Source organism: Gymnoscopelus braueri (genome assembly GCF_963280865.1).
Source record: "Gymnoscopelus braueri genome assembly, contig: SCAFFOLD_429, whole genome shotgun sequence".
NCBI lineage: Eukaryota > Metazoa > Chordata > Actinopteri > Myctophiformes > Myctophidae > Gymnoscopelus > Gymnoscopelus braueri.
In genome coordinates, this window is record NW_027660548.1 from 266 (window position 1) to 10,784 (window position 10,519).

Consider the following 10,519-nt stretch of genomic DNA (forward strand, 5'->3'; position numbering starts at 1 on the left):
ATGCACTGTGTCTCATCAAATGCAACAGGGAATCTTAAGGGACATTTAGCAATTGATCACATCAGAATCTGTTTACTTGTTAACAGCATTGTGAAAAATGTTTTTGAACGTGTTCATTGTTTCTAGAGCAGAGAAACTGTGAGGAATAACAGAGTGTTGCAGGCAGGGGCGCAGAGGGCATTTTAGAACCGAAGGGGACAGCGCGCTCAGCGCAAGCGCGTAAATTTGGTTTTTTTTCATGGGTTGTTACTTTTTTGGGGGGTTTTGTTACTTTATTTTGGTTAATTCGGTTAATTTGGTACAAAGATTTACTCCATGAAGTGCAGATGTCGGAGGTTTTTCCTTTTTCTTTTTCCTTCATCCCAAAAGTGGGGGGATACCCGGGGAATACCCCCCCCCCAATGGAAATGAGTATGTTAAAAAAAAAAAAAAAAACACGTCCTGCATCCCTGGTTGCAGGAGAGGCGTAGAGACATGAGGGTGGAATAGGATATATAGATGACCAGCAGGCCAGTGGTTCCCAAACGGTGTGCTGAGATACACTGATGATGTGCCGTAAGACAAGTCTATAGGTGTGCTTTGGGTTTTTGTGACAACCATTATTGCAATATATACAACCATACAAAAGGTTATGTACTCTGTCAATACTTTATGCACACTCATTTACCAATACAGAGGAAAATCCTATACTGTATTTTTTGTTTTTTATTCACTTCCAAACTGTCAATGCTATTTTAGGTGGAATGTATTATCCCCTCACACATACACATACACACACACACCACATTTTCTAAAATGTGTCCGTGATGTGACACGCTGTGAGCTTGTGGATAATTTCGCTATGAATACAGCTAGGTCTGCCTTGAGATTTTGACACCCATTTGTGCGAATTGGACACGAAAAGTTTGGAATGCTCTGAATAGCTGGGATGTTTGGTGTTTGTATGTATAAAAGCGAGGCCAACTAGCCACTCACAACTTTGTCATTTGAAGACACATTAATTCACAGAGAGTCACTTTACCACCTAAAGCGATATTGACAATCAAATCAAACACACTAGATCAAAGCTCACTTTTTAAGTGATTACTGTTGTGAATTTAGCAGACCCTCGATGTGGTCCTAAGAGTATTCCTTTTATTGGTGAGTGATTATTCAGTATTCCTCAGTAAGGGCGCTCCCACCAAGAGTTGGCTGGCCGCTGTTAAACGCAGGTTGTGCGCGGCCACAGTTTTTTGCAGCCAGCGGATTCTAAAAAACGGGAGTGTCGCGCCTGTCACTCACTTTCAGGAGCCTCCCCGTAGCCCGCACCGCCTGTGCCTGCTGCCTTGAGCACCATGTTGCTTCCTGAGTCTTGAGACGGTCCGCCTTCGACTCACCCGATTGGACAGAGGGAGAAAATCAGCGCCTGCCTCCAGCAGTTTTATGCTTAGTCGCGGAGAGCAGATAAACGCAAGGTCCTGCGCGACTAGCGGAAAAATCTGCTCTTGCGTGAATCAACGCATTAGCATTGACAATGCATTGGCAGATTCTGCAAACAGCGGCCAGCCAACTCTTGGTGGGAGCGCGGCCCTAATAAGCAAGCTGTCCAGTGGTGGAAAAAGTAATCAAATGTAAAAAGTAAAAATATCAATACTGCAATGTAGAAATACTCTGTTACAACTAAAAGTCCGGAATTCAAAATGTACTTGAGTAAAAAGTTTTCAATGTATAAAATCGTTTGAAAATAGCAGATCTACAAGCTCACAATGTGTCCCATCGCGACGCATTGTGAGCTTGTAGATCGGCTATTTTCAAATAGCCGAAAGGTATATAGGGCCGAAGTGGTTAATGTATATTTTGTAATATTAAACAAAATCTACAAAGTAACTAGTAACTAATGTTTTCAAATACATGTAGTGGAGTAAAAGTACAATATTTGGATCCAAGATGTAGTGGAGTAGAAGTAAAAGTATTGGAAATTGGAAATATTCAAATAAAGTACAAATACCTCAAAAATTTTACTTAAGTAGAGTACTTAAGTAAATGTACTTAGTTACTTTCCACCACTGGAGAACAAGATGCCATCAGGCAGTGTCACACAAGTTCTGAAGGTTATTAAACACAGAGATTAGGTATAGTACTGGTGACATTACATAACCAGGATATATGGAGTTAGAACAGCTATATAAAGGAACAGCATATCATATGAATAAGTGCATGATATAACATGGTGTCATGATATTCTACAAAGTAGAGGAGTACTTCAACAGTTGTGCCTTGATCATTGGTATACAGTGTAAATCCGTGACCATTGCGTCAATAAGTATATCAGTATGCTTAGGCAGATGAGAGTGAAACAGTACATGTACCAGTCAAACAGATAAAGGCCAAGCCGAAGATATATCATAAACGATTACAAATGTACAGTCACACTTTTTTTATGTGGTTGGTTAAGACTTGACAACATTTCTGGTGAAGAGGGATTGTGAGATGTGTTGTTTACACTGTGAAGCTGCTGTTTGTAATAGAGAAACAGTAGTCACCTTGCCTCTTTTTTTGCATTATTGGTCTATAGCTAACAAACCCCATAATGCAATGCATTTAGCCTTTGTCTACTTATTGTGGGCATTGGACAGTTGTGGTTATATGAAAGACTAATAGTCCATACTTTTTATAATGTGGGATACAGAGATTTGCTTCCCACTGTTCACGACTCAAAAAGATGCTTTTTTTTTTGCACGCGTTACTGTTTCAGATGCCTCTTGAATATGGTCAATGACTGTAAGCTCGCATGAAACGACTTTCACACAGATATGAGTGTGCAGATGTTCTTTTTCTCAGTTTTTTAAGCTCCAGCACCTCAGCTAAACATCAAACTGTGTGAGCAGTGGTTTTTTTTAAAAGATAAAAAAAGAAAGAAAACTGAAATGAAAAAAGATCAGGGGTTCTGTCAGGATCACCTTTGTCCAATAGTTTTTTTTTAAAACCCACATATTGACCCACATATTATCATATCATTTAGTTGGAATCCCATATTATGGATCCTAAATACAATTAAAAGGAATGCAATAGAACAAACATTAACACATTGAAAAAGAGAGGCAGAGTTAATTAAAAAATAAATGTTGATAATTTCATGGCTAGGACAAAATGTTTATAAAAAAGAAAAATTCTGTTGGTTGAGGTATTTATAGGAAACATTCTTCAACGTGTGTGTTCTCTTCAGCCGTCATCACCTTGAGTCAATTTACAAAAGTAATTGATAGTCTGGTAAAACGTGTTATTTTCAACTGCAGCATGTCTTTAAGTTGCTGCTAACACGTTTGATACAGCTTGTGTTTGAAAGTATTAATTGTTCTAGACAACACACAAAAACACGTCTAATCATTTTGTCTTCTGTTCATACTACCTTCAAATTGCACTCATGTCAGAGCAATACATTATACGGTAATACAGTTGTAACTTCCGATACCGACTACAGTTTTACAATTGTAATGAAAGGGCACTGCTGTACCATAATTAGTATTTTCAAGCTTTGACAATGAGATTTTGCCCACCTGGGGAATCCGTGGCACTCCCATACTCACTCTCTCTCTCTCTCTCTCTCTCTCTCTCTCTCAGTGACTAATGCATAATTTTACTTGGTTGTGCACCGTGTCGTGCACTAAAAATAGCCAGTATAAGCTCACAACGCGTCACATTGAATAGCCGATCTATAGCCAAAAGCAGACGATCTTGGGGGTGACGACAGCTGAGTGGTGAGTGGCTTTTTTTGATAGTCCACAGTGTAGAGAGACAGGAAACAGGAAGAGAGAGCTGAGGAGTGACATGGGCAGCAAAGGCCCCACCATGCTCGGGAATCGAACCCAGGACTCGCTGCCAGGCACCAGAGCCTATGTGGTACACTCTGATGCCTGACAGTGAGTCCTGGGTTCGATTCCCGAGCACGGTGGGCCTTTGCTGCATGTCACTCCGCAGCTCTCTCTTCCTGTCTCTCTATACCGTGACTATCAAAAAAAAAAAAAATAATACAAAAGAATTGCAAATAAATAAAATAACTGATATACAAGCTCACAACGCACATTGTGAACTTGTACCTTGGCTATTTTTACATATAAATCACCCCAACACCGATCTTCATGAGCCACCCTAGAAGACAATAAAGACAACATGAAGCGAACGCTGCCATAGCTAGTCAATCAGCTTTTTCCACGTCCCCTGCCAATCAATTGAGTACTCGCCTTCAGAGAGGCCCTGGAAATAGATTGAGGTTGGCTTTATGCGACACAGCAGGAGAAAGTGCACTTAGCTACTAGGAGGAAACAGATAGCATTTCCATCCATGTCTCGGTATATGTACATCAACAGTGTGGTAGATTCCGCTTTGGTCACATTTGACTATACCAAAGAGTAGTTTCTCCTATCCTGTCCTCACGTCACCTTGCCAAGCTCAGGAAATGACAGCTGTAATTTTACACATATTAAAAGAATCTCCCAGGAATGCACTCTGTGGTGAAAAGGTTCAGGAGATAACAATATTCCGATCTTCTAAGATAAAACACACCACTGCTTGCAGCCTCTCTTTGGCTGTCATTCTGCTGTAAAGAAATCATCTCAGAATAACTGAGTTCAAACGGAGGCTTCTGGTTCCAGGATCAGAATGTCTTGGAGATATAAAAGGGAAAACTGTGTCTGAATTCTGATGCCATAGTACAAAGTAACAGCTTGACACACCATAGGTTACCCAATGTCTCCAAGAGTTCGGCTTTGTCAGTAAGCTTTCAATACCATAAGAAATGACATCAAACAAACGACATCAAATGGCATCGGTTCAGATAAAGAATTGCACAGAACGGCCAAGTCACAAACCAAATCATGAATCATTGAACACTGTCATCTAACAATGGTAAAAATGTAGTTTATATCGTATTTGTTTCAAACTTTAACATGAACGGTATATTATGTGGTAGTAAATAATGGAATGGATATTGCTTAACAATCAAAATAATATTTCAATGAGATGGATTGGTCAAGCTATGGGAAATTATATTATAAATTCCCATTGCTTGACCATCCATTTTATTCCTATTCATTTGATGTAATGAGCATAGCAAGCGATAGCTAGTAGACACAACGACATGTTATTAATACATTCCTTTGACGTATTATCATTAATATAAATGGATATAGAAGAATCTCAGTATTTTTTACTTCATAAATGAATGTTTGTCATGGGTGTAAAAGCACAGCATGCCTGTGATTTACACTAAATCTACATCAAATCTACAACAACATAGATTGACATAGTGTTCAGAACAACACACAAGAAGAAACTCTGCTCCATTTCGTGTAGCACAGTGGTTCTCAGATTGTTCAATTTCCACGACCCCCATAACTCTGAGAGTGTACAAATGGAACCAAATGGACCCGTAACTCTCAGAGTTACACAACCGTAAAGGGCCATTTGGAAACCCCAAATTTGTAGTCCCACTGGTGTAGCAGTGTTTCCAGTGAGCCAACAATATCAACACCCTGACTCTGTTTGACCAGAATGGAACAGAGCCTTCATTAGTATCATTGGTAACACCTGTGAATGTCCTCACACTATGGCTGCTGTGCATAGAGCCTATTGCACCATAAGTCAAGGTCCCCATTCAAATGTAAAATGTATATAATACTGCATATGAACCAAAATAGAGTGCATCTTCATGAACAATTTACATTGCCTCGCCACATCACAGTAAATGAAAGGAGAGGATATATGAAAGGGACGGCCCAAAGTTTTCCGTCTTGTTTTCCCTCGGCGTGCAATTTGAGTTTGAATCTGACTCGCCTAATTAAAGTAGAGGACCCAGGCAAGTCGATGACATCTTAGCGCCGCCACGGTTCTCTCTCCCGTTCAGATGTTCACTGCAGAGGAAAGGTATTAGAGCCATAAGGAATGACACAGCGCCGGCTACTCACACTTAATTGCTCGCCCAGGGAGGGATGCACTGAGGCTGGTGGCCTGACAAACGCCCGAGGTGTCAGTTCCTGTCAAAGATGATGAAGCTCTTCACTGCCCCCCGGTCTTGCTCCGAGACCCCGGTGTAGGTCCAAAAGGGACGTCAATTTCCAGCTTATATACGAATGTAAAATTGATGAAGGATGTGGCAGCTTTAACTTTCAGACTTAAGCCTTATACATTCTGTTTGAGGAGAGAGGCCCTTTATACTGCATGGGGGCTCATCTGGAAACCTTGGATCTAATTTATGAAGCAGTTAAACTATGAGTGTCTGTGTAAAGGAGATGCATTTGTTTTTTTTTAAACTAAAGAAATCATCCAGTGTTAAGACGCATCCTTTTACAGCCCCATGATTTAACGTACTTAATATGTGAGGGAAAACATAAATTGTGCAGAACTTAAGCTGTTTAACCCATTGAGACCGGGAACGCATCTTTGTCATTTAAGCGTTTTAGCTATAGCCTATAACCATTATTTTATATTTTTGCTATTAAAAAATAGCAGATATACAAGCTCATAGCGCGGCACCGAGTGCCACGCTATGAGCTTGTAGATTTGCAAATTTTCTTTTTTATCGTGACATTTTTTGCAAATCTTTGAATATATATCTTTTGAAACTAAATTTTGTATTCAAATATTTGCTTCTGGGGGTCCCTGGAACAAAACTTGTTCATGTCAAGGACCCCCAAAATTATATGTATTTGGCCGCGGACCCCCCCCCCCCCCATCTCAAAATATGTTTGAGTGCAAAGGTTTGAGTAAAAAAAGCTCGCTTTAAAAATATATATATAGCCTATATTCAAAGAGTTGCATACATTTTCATGAAGTTTAAAAAAAAATTGCAGATCTACAAGCTCGTAGCACAGCACTCGTGCCGCGCAATGAGCTTGTATATCTGCTATTTAACCTGTAACCCGTTCTTAATGGGTTAAGATTTAAGTGCAAGTTAGATTCATGTTGGACAACAGCCAAACACTGCAGTGGCCAGCACTATTAGATACAGTATATATATATTTGAATCCCTTCTTTGCAGGGTTCTCTCTCCCAATCACCGGGGGACTGATTACTGTACCAGGACATGCTCTTATATCCAGAGGTTCTCTGACATACACATCATCAGATGTAGCCTCGGTTTAGCCCCGAGGGAGCAGTAAAATTAGAAAAGAGACAGGAAGATGGACTAGGCGAGCCCAGAAATAACCTCCTCCGACATGGATTCACATCTGGTACGGAGAGGAAGCCGGCCAAATATTTCCTCTGGAGGGGGAAAAGAGAGCGGATTAGGGTTTGAGTGATGTTGGAGCAGCGAGATAAATCAAATCTGACTGCAGAGTCACTCGACTAAGGTGACAAATGACACCCCACCACCCCACCCCCGCGAGAGACAGGGCATTATTTTAACCCATTAAGACCTGGAACTGTGTCATTTTTAGATTTGAGCTAAAAAGCATTATTTTACACTTTGGCTATTCAAAAAATAGCAGATATACAAGCTCATAGCGCGGCACCGAGTGCCGCGCTACGAGCTTGTAGATCTGCTATTTTTGAAAAAATCGTGAAAATGTGTGCAAATCTTTGAATAGATATATTTTTAAAGCGAACATTTTTAACTCAAATCTTTGCTTCTGGGGGGTCCCTGGAACAAAATATTTTGATGGGGGTCTGCGGCCAAATACATATCATTTTGGGGGTCCTTGACGTGAAAAAGATTGAGCACCACACTGATATAGAAACATAAGTTTTTCAGAATAGGCCTACTGTTGAGATTTAGGAGACATGTAGAATCGGCTTCAGGTCTCAATGGGTTAATCTCTTTTAGTTAATTTATCCAGGACCTGCATGCAACCCCTGGAACATTCTTGACAATTGTCACTTGCACCAGACTCTCCAGTCTGATTAGAAAAGGATTGAAATAGAACAAAGCCTGGAGAAATGGTTTATAAAAACAGGCACTGCAGACACATACAGTCTAAGATACATAATGAAAGGGCATAATAGCGTTGCACACCGGGTGGCGGGGTGACCGGGGTCCTAAAACTAGAATTGGGCCGTGTGTCCGTCTGAGAAGACGCCAGAGACCCAGCATGGCCCTGCATTATTAAAAAAGGACCTCCAAGAGAAACATCTGTTTAGCAAGCGAGCAGACATACTGTTGCCCATGAGGAAAGATAGATTCTCTCTCTCTCTCTCTCTCTCTCTCTCTGCTCTCTCTCTCTCTCTCTCTCTCTCTCTCTCTCTCTCTCTCTCTCTCTCTCTCTCTCTCTCCTCTCTCTCTCTCTCTCTCTCTCTCTCTCTCTCTCTCTCTCTCTCTCTTTCTCACTCGGTGGTGGAAAAAGGTACTGCAATGTAGAAATACTCTGTTACAAGTAAAAGTCCGGAATACAAAAATAATCATCTCCGTCTAAAATGTGTAAAAGGCTTTTGAAAATAGCCGATCTACAAGCTCACAACGCGTCGCCATGCGACATGTCGTGAGCTTGTTGATCGGCTATTTTCAAAAAGCTAAAGTTTTCAAATAATTGCAGTGGAGTAAAAGTACAATATTTGTCTCTGAGATGTAGTGGAGTAGAAGTCAAAAGCATAGAAAAATGGAAATACTCCAGTAAAGTAAAATACCTCAAAATTGTACTTGAGTACACGTACTCAAGTTACTTTACACCACTGTTCTCACTCCTCTCTTCTCAATCTTCTCGAAAAAAAAAGGGAAAAAAATGTGTATATTGTTTATCTGGTTTATTTTCTGTATCGACTTGAATGTGATGATGATGATGATGATGATGATCATGATGATGATGATGATGAAGACGACGATGACTGCAGTCACATTGAAAGTTTTTTTTTTACAATTAGTAATGGAAAAATATGACGCACATTTTTATTCCAAAGGGAAAGCCTAATGAGAGATTAGGGCTTATTGCTAGGGAATAGGCTCTGTGGTAATTACATTAAAACAGATAACAATTCTTAGCTCTTAAAGCCCCAATCCATGACAATACATTCGTCAGAAAAATATCCCTTAGAGATGAACTGCTATGAGAGATTTGAAATGTCACATGTATGATGGGGGGCATCATTTCCCATTTCACATGTTGCCATGAATGCAGATAGGCTGACTTTTTAAAATGAGAAATATTATATCACCTAGATTTGATATTCACATGGATATTATGGAAGGCGCACTTATAGTGTAAACCCCCTCCCCTCCCCATCATCTCTGGCTGGTCAAAGCCTTCAACTGTCAGATTCCGTAATTGCAAAGAGATAACATGACAGATGGTGTAATTACTTTGTTAACATGAGGGGTGGGTCGGGGAATCTATCTGACTATCTAGCAAAACACACACACACCCTGGGAGGTGAGGTGAACTCTCCGCAGATCAGCAATTTTAATGACAGTCGTATTTTAAGTCAAAACGTCAAATATTTTCATACCAGATTCTGCATGGCGTGTCAGGCAGAGATTCTATAGCTTTGGGCACTGCAAATATTCAGGATTAGGATCAGCACTCATGCGCCCGTTAAGAATGATTGCGTTCAGGAAAGGCGCTTTGGTTTATTGAACACAGGGATTTATCTGATCCTCTCAGCCAGCTCAGATCGTTTAATGCTGCCTGGCTTTCTCCCAAATGAATTCCTGTGATTAGACAAGGCACGGCCTAGCCTATAAACTTTGGTTGAGGGAGAGAGAGCACACACAGGGGTGTATACCCAGATAGCAAAATATGGTTATTCAACGTTGAATTATAGTCGTTAGGGTTGATTTTTGGTTACGATTGAAGACTGATGGTTTTTCAACATTGAATCACTGTTGTATTGCAGTGCAAAATTCAATGATTGAAATGCCAACATTGAATCAGCGTTGAATCTATGGTGCAAATTCAATGATTGAAATGCCAACATTGAATCAGCATTGAATCTATGCTGTTTGCCTTTTTCTTTTCTTTTTTCTTGATGGGGGGAGGGGGGGAGGCACACCCCTCCTCACACCCCCCCTCCCCCCATTTAATGATTGAAATGACAACATTGATTCAACGTTTTATCCATGCAGTTTGCCGTTTTCTTTTCTTTTTTTCTTGTTGGGGGGAGGGGGGGCAACCCCCTCCTCCCCCTCCCCCCTCCTCCCATTTAATTATTGAAATACCAACATTGATTCAATGTTGAATCTATGACATTTGCCTTATTCTTTTTTTGACGGGTGAGGGAGGGGGGATGCCTTCGCCTCCCCTCCCCTCCTCCCCCTACCTTCGCTAACCCTAACCTTAGCTGCCCTTGGGTTAGGGTTAGCCTTCTGGAGCCCATGGAGTGAATCCGAAATCAGATTCTCGATCAGTGCGTGTCCGATTCGCCCAATATAAGTTTCCTTCCACACAGACCTACGGTTTACAACCTAGGCTCTTAATTGCCTAGTGCAGCGATTCTCAAACTATGGGTCGCAACCCAAAGTGGAAGGAAAAAAAGACGATGTCCTTCACTCGGATTTTACACCAGGCAGTCGTTTGTGTATTTGTCCTGTCTCGCGCATCAACTGAGGCCGATA